General features: G+C 44.7%; 1 long non-coding RNA gene across 1 annotated transcript; it reads left to right on the top strand.

The window, feature by feature from the left end:
* Positions 1–272: 272 nt before the first annotated feature.
* Positions 273–2,418, top strand: LOC145134032 (uncharacterized). The gene is made up of 3 exons (XR_013718873.1): positions 273–530; positions 619–986; positions 1,847–2,418. It is a non-coding gene; the product is annotated as an uncharacterized LOC145134032 (long non-coding RNA).
* The last annotated feature ends 8,280 nt before the right edge of the window (positions 2,419–10,698 follow it).

Consider the following 10,698-nt stretch of genomic DNA (forward strand, 5'->3'; position numbering starts at 1 on the left):
AATGTAGAGATGTACATTGATGTTCTCAGACTTGATTTGTTTTCGGATAAGTCCCGAACGGTCTCGGGCTGGTCCTTATCGGCTCGGTCTTTGGTCTTTATGGTATCGGTCTCGGTTTTTCTCGGTTGGGAAAATGACACAAATGCCCTATGAACTTTTGAGGGTTGGTCTATTTAGTCCATAAACTATTTCTGTGGCTTTATGAGGGAGTAAAATCGTTTTTGCTGGTATATTATGAAGGGGTAACTCGGTTGCCCATTGCCATATCACTAAATTAATATGCCAGATAGACTACAATTCCTTTGACCCTCTTCTCCTCCCATCGACTGACTTCTATCTTCCTCTTCCCCCATTTCTCATCTTCATTAACTACTAAATACATCGGATAGGTAGAATCATGTAACATACATTGTGTTTATTCAGATGCGTGTTGATGAATGTTCTAACAGAGTGTAGATCTCGCGAAAATTCTAGATGATTCCGGTTCCGTTCTCATTTTGGGAACCATCGTTTTTCTTAAACTTGAAAAGGTTTGTTAATCGGTCTAAATTCACTTTGAATTGGTGTTCAATCCGTATGATTTTGTTCAAATTTTCATCAAATTCGACTCCGTTTCAGGTAGTGAACCCAATCAATGGTTTAATGGCCGGAGAGGTGAAGGAGATGGAAGAGTTGGAGTGATGAAAGTAAGAAATCAACGCGAAAGTAGAAAAAAATGGTCTGGAGAGAGCTTTGGGGTGGATTAGGGTACCTAATGGTGTTGGTGCAGAAAAAAATGGTATCTGCAGTCAGCTTCAAAATGGGTTTCCCCAGTGATCTTCTACACCGCCCTTTCTGCAAACATCATCGAATTGAATCCACAACAAATAACGATCGTGAGGATAGACATTTCAATTTTAAGGATCAAGAGATTGTTTATTATAACTTGATTGCGTTTGTTCCTTCGGCTATCCTTTTCTCGTCATATGCTGTTTACCTTGGTGCTGGTGAGTAACTCAAAAATTTAGATAATTTTTTTGAGATTTAAACGACTAATATTGGATAGAAGAATGAGTGTATTGAGGTTTATATATATATATATATATATATATATATATATATATATATATATATATATATATATATATATATATATATATATATATATATATATTTCTTGATCCTTTCATTGCCTGGAACGTCAATTTTGAGTTTTTCATTTGACCATTGAATCATTTAATCTTCCTGGACATCATTGAGATTGAATCTAATTTCACCGTTCTGATTTATTTTGAAACCCACCAACTTCAATTCTAGCAATCCCGATAAAGAGCCATCGTTAAATCAGGAGCATTGATAACAAACAAACTTGGTGGTGCTTTGATCCAATTAATTGTTATTAACGGTGGGATAATTTGTATTTGGTAAATTATTCAAACATTTGGTCAAAATTACTTTTTTGACTTTCAATTGGATAGGAAGGAAGCCACATCAGCTGAAAATGTTATGCGGCTTAGGATACCTGCTATATTAGGTAGTAATGACCAAAAAAACAGGTAGACATCGACTTTATTCTCTCATAAAACCACAAAAATAGTTTAAGGACTAAATGAACCAACCCTAGAAAGGTCATAGGGCATTTGTGTCATTTTCTCTTCTCGATTCGGTCTCGTGGTCTTTGTGTGCACTGTTTCAGGTTCGGTTTCAATTAGGTGTTTTTTTTGGTTTTTTGGTTTCGTTCTTGTGTTTTCCCATTAACAATTGTGTGATTAAAACCAAAATTATACATTAAAATTTAATAAAAATGATACATTTTCAGTGTCATGTCAGGTTCCCATTCATTCACGTTTGGTTTACCAAAATGCAGGAAATGACGGGGGTTGGGTTGAGGCGGGTCCTGCTTTGTGCTGTAGGCCAACATACCCAGGGCGGACCGGATATTCCGAAGGCCCAACGAGCGGTTCGGATAGGCTGAAGGCCCCAAGAGGGCGGACCAGACGTACCGAGGCTCGGAGAGTGGACCAGGCCGACTGAAGGCCCGGTGCGGGCAGACCGGTCATACTGTAGACTCAGAGAGTGGACCAGGTGGATTGAAGGCCCGGTGCGGGCGGACCAATCACACTGTAGACTCGATGTACATGGCTAGACTCGGAGGGTGGACCAGGTGGACTGAAGGCCCGGTGCGGGCGGACCAGTCACACAGTAGACCCGATGTGCATGGCTGTTCTATTTGTGATATGTTATGAGTATGTTTATGTGTGGTTGGTATTTTGGGGGTAACTCACTAAGCTTTCGGGCTTACAGTTCAGTGTATTGTTTCAGGTACTTCAGGAGATCGTGGCAAGGCGAAGGCGTGATCGTACCGCTCCTCATGTTTTATGATTTATGTGATATGGTTCTGGGGGATACTCTGATGTTTAAACTATTTTGAAAACGAGATGTATGAACTTAATGGTTTTTGAATGAATTAAAATGTTTTAAATTGGTTCAATTTTTATGGGTGTTACAAGTTGGTATCAGAGCCTTGGTTTGAGTGAATTGGAGGAACATTCGTCTGAATCCAGTCTCAAATCAAGGAGAGATTTTCAAAAAAATGGTTTTCAAAAGGTTTTCAAAATGAGTAAAGGAGGACGCAGAGGGTACGATCAGTCGGAGCTAGTAAATAGACCCCAAAATACCATGCAAGTTATTTGATTATGTGATATGTTAGAACATCATGCTAGTACTAGGCTAGGGATCTTCAGGAATTTTGCATGATAGAATTGCCTGATTATATGATGCCTGCTAGCCTAGGGTTTTCCTTATATGAGATATTCAGCTTTCCTCTAGGAGTGAGGATTGAGCGCTCGCCGTATGTGTGTTTATAGTTAGAGTGTTGTGGTGATACTTGAGACAAATATGGGTAGGTGTGGAAGGTAGTATGGGCCCGTACTACTGAAAGCACAGGACCCATACGCGTATCAAGGAAGTCACAACTCTCTAGGGTATCGGTTATAAGATGGTTCCTCGGGTGGATATGTGATGTGTCCAAGGGTCTCGTTGGTGTATTGCAGTATGGCGATTACGAGGCGTGTCGTGACTGGATCCGGATCGGGATCAGGACAGGGTGAGCAGGAGGCCCCAGTGGCACCTGAGATTATCGGCCAGGAGGGGCCAATGTTGACAGAGGATCGGGTCAGGGAGATCATCCGCGAGGAGGTGGTCGAGATTGTCCGGGGTCAGATCCCGGAGTTGTTTGGGACTATTAAGTCCGCTATGAGAGAGTACTTCGATGATCGTTATGCAGCTCTTACTGAGACGGCTGCCGCGGCAGCTACAGCGGCTGTAGCAGCGGCAGGGGGAGGATCCGGTCGAGGTTTTCAGTATCGGGACTTCGATAACACGAAGCCCCTACCTTTGATGGAGTTCAGGATCCTATCATTGCTATGAGATGGTTGTCAGACGTGGAGGGTTGTTTCTTCACGTGTTCATGCCCTGCGGATCAGAGGGTGAGGTGTGCTCTGAACCTTTTGAGGCTCGGGGCGAAGGATTGGTGGAGGTTGACTACGAGATCTTATTCGGATGCGCAGCGGGCTGCAGTTACTTGGGATCAGTTTCGGGAGATGTTCAGCACTCGTTATGTTCCACGGGTTGAGAGAGAGAGGTTGGCTCAGGAGTTCCTGGAGCTGAAGCAGGATTCAGAGTCGGTGACGGAGATCACCAGGATGTTCACTAAGAGGGCGATGTTTTGCCCGGAGTTCGCGTCGGAGCAGGCTCAGATGTCCCGGTATCTGAGTATGCTCAAGAGGGATATTAGAGAGTTTGTGTCCACGCAGAGATGTGATACCTTGTTAGAGTTGCAGGAGGCCGCCAGGCGACGTGAGTTGGAGATTGAGTTCCAGTTGCGAGAGCAGAGACAGGCCCCGGTGCAGTCGCAGCCGGCGCCGAAACGGTTCAAAACCGTTGACTCCAGGATTGGGGGTCAGAGCAGCCACACTTGTGAGAAGTGTGGGAAGGGTCATACCGGAGTTTGTAGGTCCGGTGGTGCGTGCCGCAAGTGCTGGAGAGAGGGGCATTATGCGAGGGATTGCCGTCAGTCAGCCCCGGTGCAGGATATGAGGATTTGTTATCATTGCCATCAGGTTGGACACTTGAGGGCCAACTGCCCACAGTTTGCTGCAGGATCGGTGCAGGCTCCAGCACCGGCCACTTTGAGGATTACTGGCAGGGGTCAGGGTGGAGCGGAGCCTCCGAAGGCTCAGGGACGCGCATTCCAGGTTACAGCAGAGGAGGTCAGGGCAGAGCCAGATGCAGTTGCGGGTATGTTTCCACCTTGTTATCTTGTTATTCGTGTGGTATTGTAAATCTGTCTGCATTTTTCCGCATGTTTCGTAGTATGATTGAGGACCTTAGTAGTTAGGAGTTGTAGTTGGTTAGCGTTCAGGAGGATTCTTGGTCGAAAGATAAGGTTTATGATCTCGTTACTAGGAATAGCAACTGCGATGCGAGAAGTGTTCAGTTGAGATTCGGACTTCCTTGGAGTTCGGGTGTGCGATGGCGGAAGGGTTATTCGGTGAAGGTTACTCACTCCCGAGGGAGTCAGTTCATGGTCAAGAGGGAATATATGGAGTAAGGGCGATTGAGCTATGCCGGTTTTGGGCATTGGTGGTTAGTAGTCGGTGCACTAAGTGGGGGAGAATTGGAAAATTCTCCGGTGAAACAACATGCATCCAAGGATGGTTAGCTGTTTGGATTTCAGCAGTGTTTTGCTGAGGGTGTGGATCGGTGAGAGCAAGTGGTGGACAAGTGGGACGGAGCACAGACCATGGTTTTCGGAAAAGGTGACTGATTGTCGTAAGGCCTAGGGTTAGGCCGGGAATTGAGTATATGGAATGAAGCTGGAATTCGGAACCCCAAGAGGGCTAGAACAGTATGCATGGGAGAGATTCCCAAGAAGAATGGTTCAGGATGGCGTATGACAGTTTTGAGCGGTCCGGATAGACTGAAGGCCAGAAGGCGTACCAGTCAGACCGAAGGCTCGGGGAACGGTCCAGACAGGCTGAAGGCCCAGGAGGGCGGTCCAGACATGCTGAAGGTTCTGAGAGTGGTCCAGATAGGCTGAAGGCCTGGTAAGGCGGTCCAGTCATGCTGAAGACTCTGGATGTGTTAGTAGATCTGTATGCGGAGAATGAGTGAATATGTCGCCATGCAATAGAAATCGATATGGTCTAGCCCCAAGTATTGATCATGATGATGAAGTTGGATGGAGGCCGTGCGTGGGACTTGTTAGTTATGTGATCGGATTCGGAGTATATGGGAGTTCGAGAATAGCAGTTGCTCTACCTGGATAGTGTAGAGTGGATTTTAGCTCTGTGGCACTTATAGGTGCGGTAAGGGTTGTTGAGTAGACTTCCTGGAAAGGGAAGGTATGCAGCTCCGGAAGGAGTTTGGGTCCTCTGAAAGGAAGGCAGTGGAGTAAATGGATGATCGATAGTGCTTGGTAGTAAGCACTGGGATTGTACCAGATATATGGAAGCACATACGGGTTGGATGCCCGTTGAGGTTGTGGCAATGTTGGATGATGCGCAGGCATGTTTTCAGTCTCCTTGGAAGAGGAGGAGGAAAGTGGTTCCAGATTGGAGATTGGGACAGAGGAAGATGAGACAGCAGGTTAACAGACTCGGGAGTAGTCTGGACTAGTGCTGAGGACTGTATGAGGATATTACCGTCGAAGGTCAAGGACCTAGAGATCGTGATAGGGAGGTGTGAGTGGGTTGCACTCCGTTATGTCGAACCGCAGGGTTCGAGGGTGACACAAGGACAAGGTCCTTAGTTCCGAGTATGGTTGTAGGCTTGAGTTATGTATGTGAAGGTATCTCAATCTGGGGTATTCCATCATGAGGATTCGTTCCAGGTTGCAAGTTATCAGGGTTATCGCCAATTTTGGGCGAAGGAAGATGGATTAGTTTCTTAGCAGAGCTCAGTGGGTGTTTGTGGAATCTAGCGTTGCAGGGCGCGGAAGCGTGTCCTGATATGAAGGGTTAGTATTATCAGGTGATTCGTGGTTAATTCGTGGTGCTATTGAGTTGAAAGGCCGATGATCGGCTTGGAGTAGTGGCAAGGATGCCACGTGAGAATAAGCCATTTTAAGAGAGATGCAGAAGTAGGGTTTGTAAGAGTATGGGTTGATTGAGAAGTCGGAGTCTGCAGTGCAAGGGGTTCGTTCTGAGGCGTATACTGCAATAGGCTTCGAGGACGAAGCCTAATTTAAGTGGGGGAGAGTTGTAACACCCCAAATTTCAATTGTTCAATGAAGGGCCAAAAGTGTAAATTTAGGAAGGGGACTCGACGAGTAGGTCCGCTTACTCGCCGAGTCGGAGCGGGAATCTGTCACGGGTTAAGTGACCAACTCGCCGAGTCGGCGGCTTGGACTCGACGAGTTGGTGCTGAAGAGAGAAAACCCTAATTCCGGGGTTGTGCCCTATATAAAGCACATTATAACCCACCCTCAGCCTCTTTACTACCCTTTTGAGATCTAGAAACCCTAATTTTCGTGTGAGACTCCATTGTTGAGGAGATTGGAGCTTGGAAGAGGAAATTGGTGCAGGAAGCTTGAGAAATTAGAGGCTAGCATCAAGGGGCTTGTGTAGATCTGGAATCTACATCAGTTTGGGGACATCTCAGAGGTAAGGAACCATTATCTTAAGCTATTTCCTTTTTGGGTTCATCCTTGGTGGTTGATTTGGAGCTCCTTAGCTTGTTTGAGATCTATTTCGAGTTTGGAGCTTAGATCTGAGGTTGCTACTCCAGATGTAAGCTTGTGATGGTCCTCAATGTCATAAAGCTCCTGTCTAAGAGTTATTGGTGAAGCCCCTTTGTCATAAACCCTAGCCCTAGAGTGTTTTGGGCTTATATCTCCTTGGTTTCACGTAAAGTTTGCAACTTTATGTAAGGGTTAGGTTGTAGAAGAGTGGATCTATGGATTGGAGCCCCTGCATGGCTCGAAAAGCCTCTGTATGGATTAAGAACTGAAGAGACTCGGCGAGTCACATGGGTGTACTCGACGAGTTGTATGAACATGTGCATGGACTCGTCGAGTTGGAAGAACAACTCGGCGAGTCTGTTGAAGATTGCCTTGGACTCGGCGAGTCTGTTCTTGGACTCGGCGAGTCTGGTCGCAGAACCCAACCTCTTGTGGTTAAAGCTTTGGATTAGTGAGTCGGTTGGCGACTCAGTGAGTTGGACAGTATGGGACTCGGAGATCGTTGGACTCGATGAGTCTTGGGGCGACTCGGCGAGTTGAGTCGTGTTATGGGAGTTTCTGAGTATAGGAACTCGACGAGTCGACGGGTTGACTCGGCGAGTAGAGTCAACCAGGAAGGTTGACTTTGACTGAGGACTTTGACTTTGACCAAGAGTTGACCAGTTTGACTTCCAAGGGTATTTTGGTAATTTTGGTATTGGCTCTTTGGTAGTGTGCTGCGGTGAAGTTCGTGTCGGTGGTCGGAGCAGCTTGGTCGTATCTCTTCAGTCGGCAATTGCAGGTGAGTTATCCTCGCTATATCGACAGGGTCTACGGCACCAAGGCCGACCCTTTATCGGATGGAAATCCGGGTATTGTTTGTTATGTTATTGCTTTGCTAGATCTGCATCCTGGCATTTAGGATGTTGTTATGTTAGTGACCTGGTTAAGGTCGGTACCCGGGATATAGGGTAATGTTATGCTAGTGACCGGTTAGGTTGGAATCCTGGTTAGGATGTTGATATGCTATGTGATCTGTTAGACTGATAGTCTGGTTAAGGATTTGTTATGTGATTAGTTGTTTTATGTGCACATGGTTGTTTGACGAGAGTTGGGTTGAGGCGGGTCCTGCTTTGTGCTGTAGGCCAACATACACAGGGCGGACCGGATATTCCGAAGGCCCAGCGAGCGGTCCGGATAGGCTGAAGGCCCCAAGAGGGCGGACCAGACGTGCCGAGGCTCGGAGAGTAGACCAGGCCGACTGAAGGCCCGGTGCGGGCGGACCGGTCATACTGTAGACTCAGAGAGTGGACCAGGTGGATTGAAGGCCCGGTGCGGGCGGACCAATCACACTGTAGACTTGATGTACATGGCTAGACTCGGAGGGTGGACCAGGTGGACTGAAGGCGCCCGGTGCGGGCGGACCAGTCACACAGTAGACCCGATGTGCATGGCTGTTCTATTTGTGATATGTTATGAGTATGTTTATGTGTGGTTGGTATTTTGGGGGTAACTCACTAAGCTTTCGGGCTTACAGTTCAGTGTATTGTTTCAGGTACTTCAGGAGATCGTGGCAAGGCGAAGGTGTGATCGTACCGCTCCTCATGTTTTATGATTTATGTGATATGGTTATGGGGGATACTCTGATGTTTAAACTATTTTGAAAACGAGATGTATGACCTTAATGGTTTTTGAATGAATTAAAATGTTTTAAATTGGCTCAATTTTTATGGGTGTTACACTATGCCTGCAGGTCATCAGTCTTCCCCGATGGCCGCTATTAACGTATCCTTAAGGGAGAACGTCAAAAAAGGAGAAGTCAAACTAACGTCGGGTTGGCCTGGTCAGAAACCAAGGTCGGGTCTTCGCCAATGCGAAGATCGCTGGTGTGGCGGTTAAGGTGTAGAACCGCGCCTTAACCTCTTCTTCAAGGAATTACACCCCGAAAAACGTGGGACCAATCAGAGAGTTCCACTTGCCCAAAATTTCTTTGATTTTGAGAAATGGTACCAAAAAGTAATCTTATCTCTTGAGGTGTCTTGTTGAATATGTCACCACCACTTGAAGCATCAATCATCCTTCGATCTTTTTCATTCATACCCTCATAAAATTGTTGAAGAAGTAGTTGTTCGGGTATGTTGTGTTGAGGACAACTTGTACACAAGTTGTTGAATCGCTCCAAAAAATCATGAAAAGTCTCATTCTCCCCTTGACGAATCCCCAAAATGTCACTTCTTTGACTTGATATCTGGGAGGTGGGATAGAACTTGCTATTGAAGGCTTTGAGTAACTCTTCCCATGTGTGAATAGATCCTAGTGGTAAGTTGAATAACCACTCTCTAGCTTTATCTTCCAAGGTGAACGGGAAGGCAGTTAGCTTGAAATCATCCAATGTCACATGTTCGGGCAACATGCTAACACATATCATATGAAAGGACTTCAAATGCCTTTGAGGGTCTTCTCTATCTAAACCATGGAACTTGGTGAGTTGATGTATGAAACTTGACTTCAATTCAATCACTCGGCGGTTTGCGGGATAAACAATACCAAGAGGCGTGTGAGTAACATCTGTTTCCATCATTTGTCTAAGTGTCAACTCTTGAGGGGGATTGGGTGGATTGGGGTTATTGGGATATTGTTTCATGTAATTGGGAGGTTGTTGTTGTGGGTACATTAGAGGTTGTGGGTAATTAGGTTGATTTGGTTGATGTGCTTGTTGTTGTTAAACTTGAAAAGCATTATTTTGAGGTTGGTTGTTTTGATGGAAGTTTTGGTTTTGTGGTTGTGGTTGTTGATAATTGGGTTGACTTGGTTGATGAGGGGGTTGATGTTGGGTTTTTTGTACTATAACACTCCTATGGTGCACATACAACCCTAATAGCTTTGCATCTAAGTTTTCTCTAGTTATACATGCAACAAGATTTCCAAAGCTTGAAACCTACAACTAGCATACAATTTGGCATATGAATCATAAAAGTAAGTTAAAAGATTACCTCTTTGTTGTAGCTTGTAGGAATTGGTCTTTCAAGAGCCTAGCACCTCAAGTGTGATGCCTCAAATGGAATTATAACAAACCAAGAACAAGAGTAGGACTTTGAGAGAGAGGTTTGGAGACACAAAATCGTTTATGGCTTCTAGGAACCCATAGTGTATGATTTTGGCTTTAGAGGAATACATATATAGTGCAGAATCCCAAGAGTCATAAGCAAACCCTAATTCTTACACTTAGGCTTATGATCAATAACTTATATGGACTAATACTTCATGTACTTTCACATAAGCTTAGCCCATTACAAATTAACCATGGATCATTAGCCCAAACCATATGTTTCACTGATTTACATAATCAGTCCCCGTTAATTTAATTAGTCTCTTTTTATCACTAAATTAATTCCAAATTAATTCTTGATCAATACTAATTAAATAATATGATTTCTCAATTAATATATTATACTTATAATATATTAATAAATCACAAATAACCTCTTTCTCAAATATCCATCCTATCAAATTGTTTCAGAGTGTTACAACCCAAATGGACCATGATGTATCGGGTCAAGTACATATCAATTATAGTTATGGGCTTAGACACATAATCTGATAGTCTCCCACTTGGATAAGTCTAATAACTATAACCGTAAGTACGACTTCAAAACCTGATTGGCAATCGTAGCTCTCAAAAGGACCGTTGTCGAACTCTGATCTTATTAGTAACATGTCCATAAGATAAGGGATCATATATTCCTCCATTCTAGATATCGTATGAACTGAGACATGGATTATAATCATTCTCTCTGTTCATGTGTTGTTTCCAGATTTCCGATTTAAGACGACCGACTAATTGAACAAATCAAATCAGTCCAGGCTTGGCCAAACTCTTAGGGTTGTCATCACTAAATCATCGCGGGGCCCACATATATCGCTTTTATCCCACATTGGGTAAAAGGAACAGATAAACTTTGATTCATATGCTTGCTCTATCTACTCATCAAATCACA

This window comes from Lactuca virosa, chromosome 8 (genome assembly GCF_052849685.1).
Source record: "Lactuca virosa cultivar CGN04683 chromosome 8, Lactuca_virosa_CGN04683_v6, whole genome shotgun sequence".
NCBI classification, from domain to species: Eukaryota; Viridiplantae; Streptophyta; class Magnoliopsida; order Asterales; family Asteraceae; genus Lactuca; species Lactuca virosa.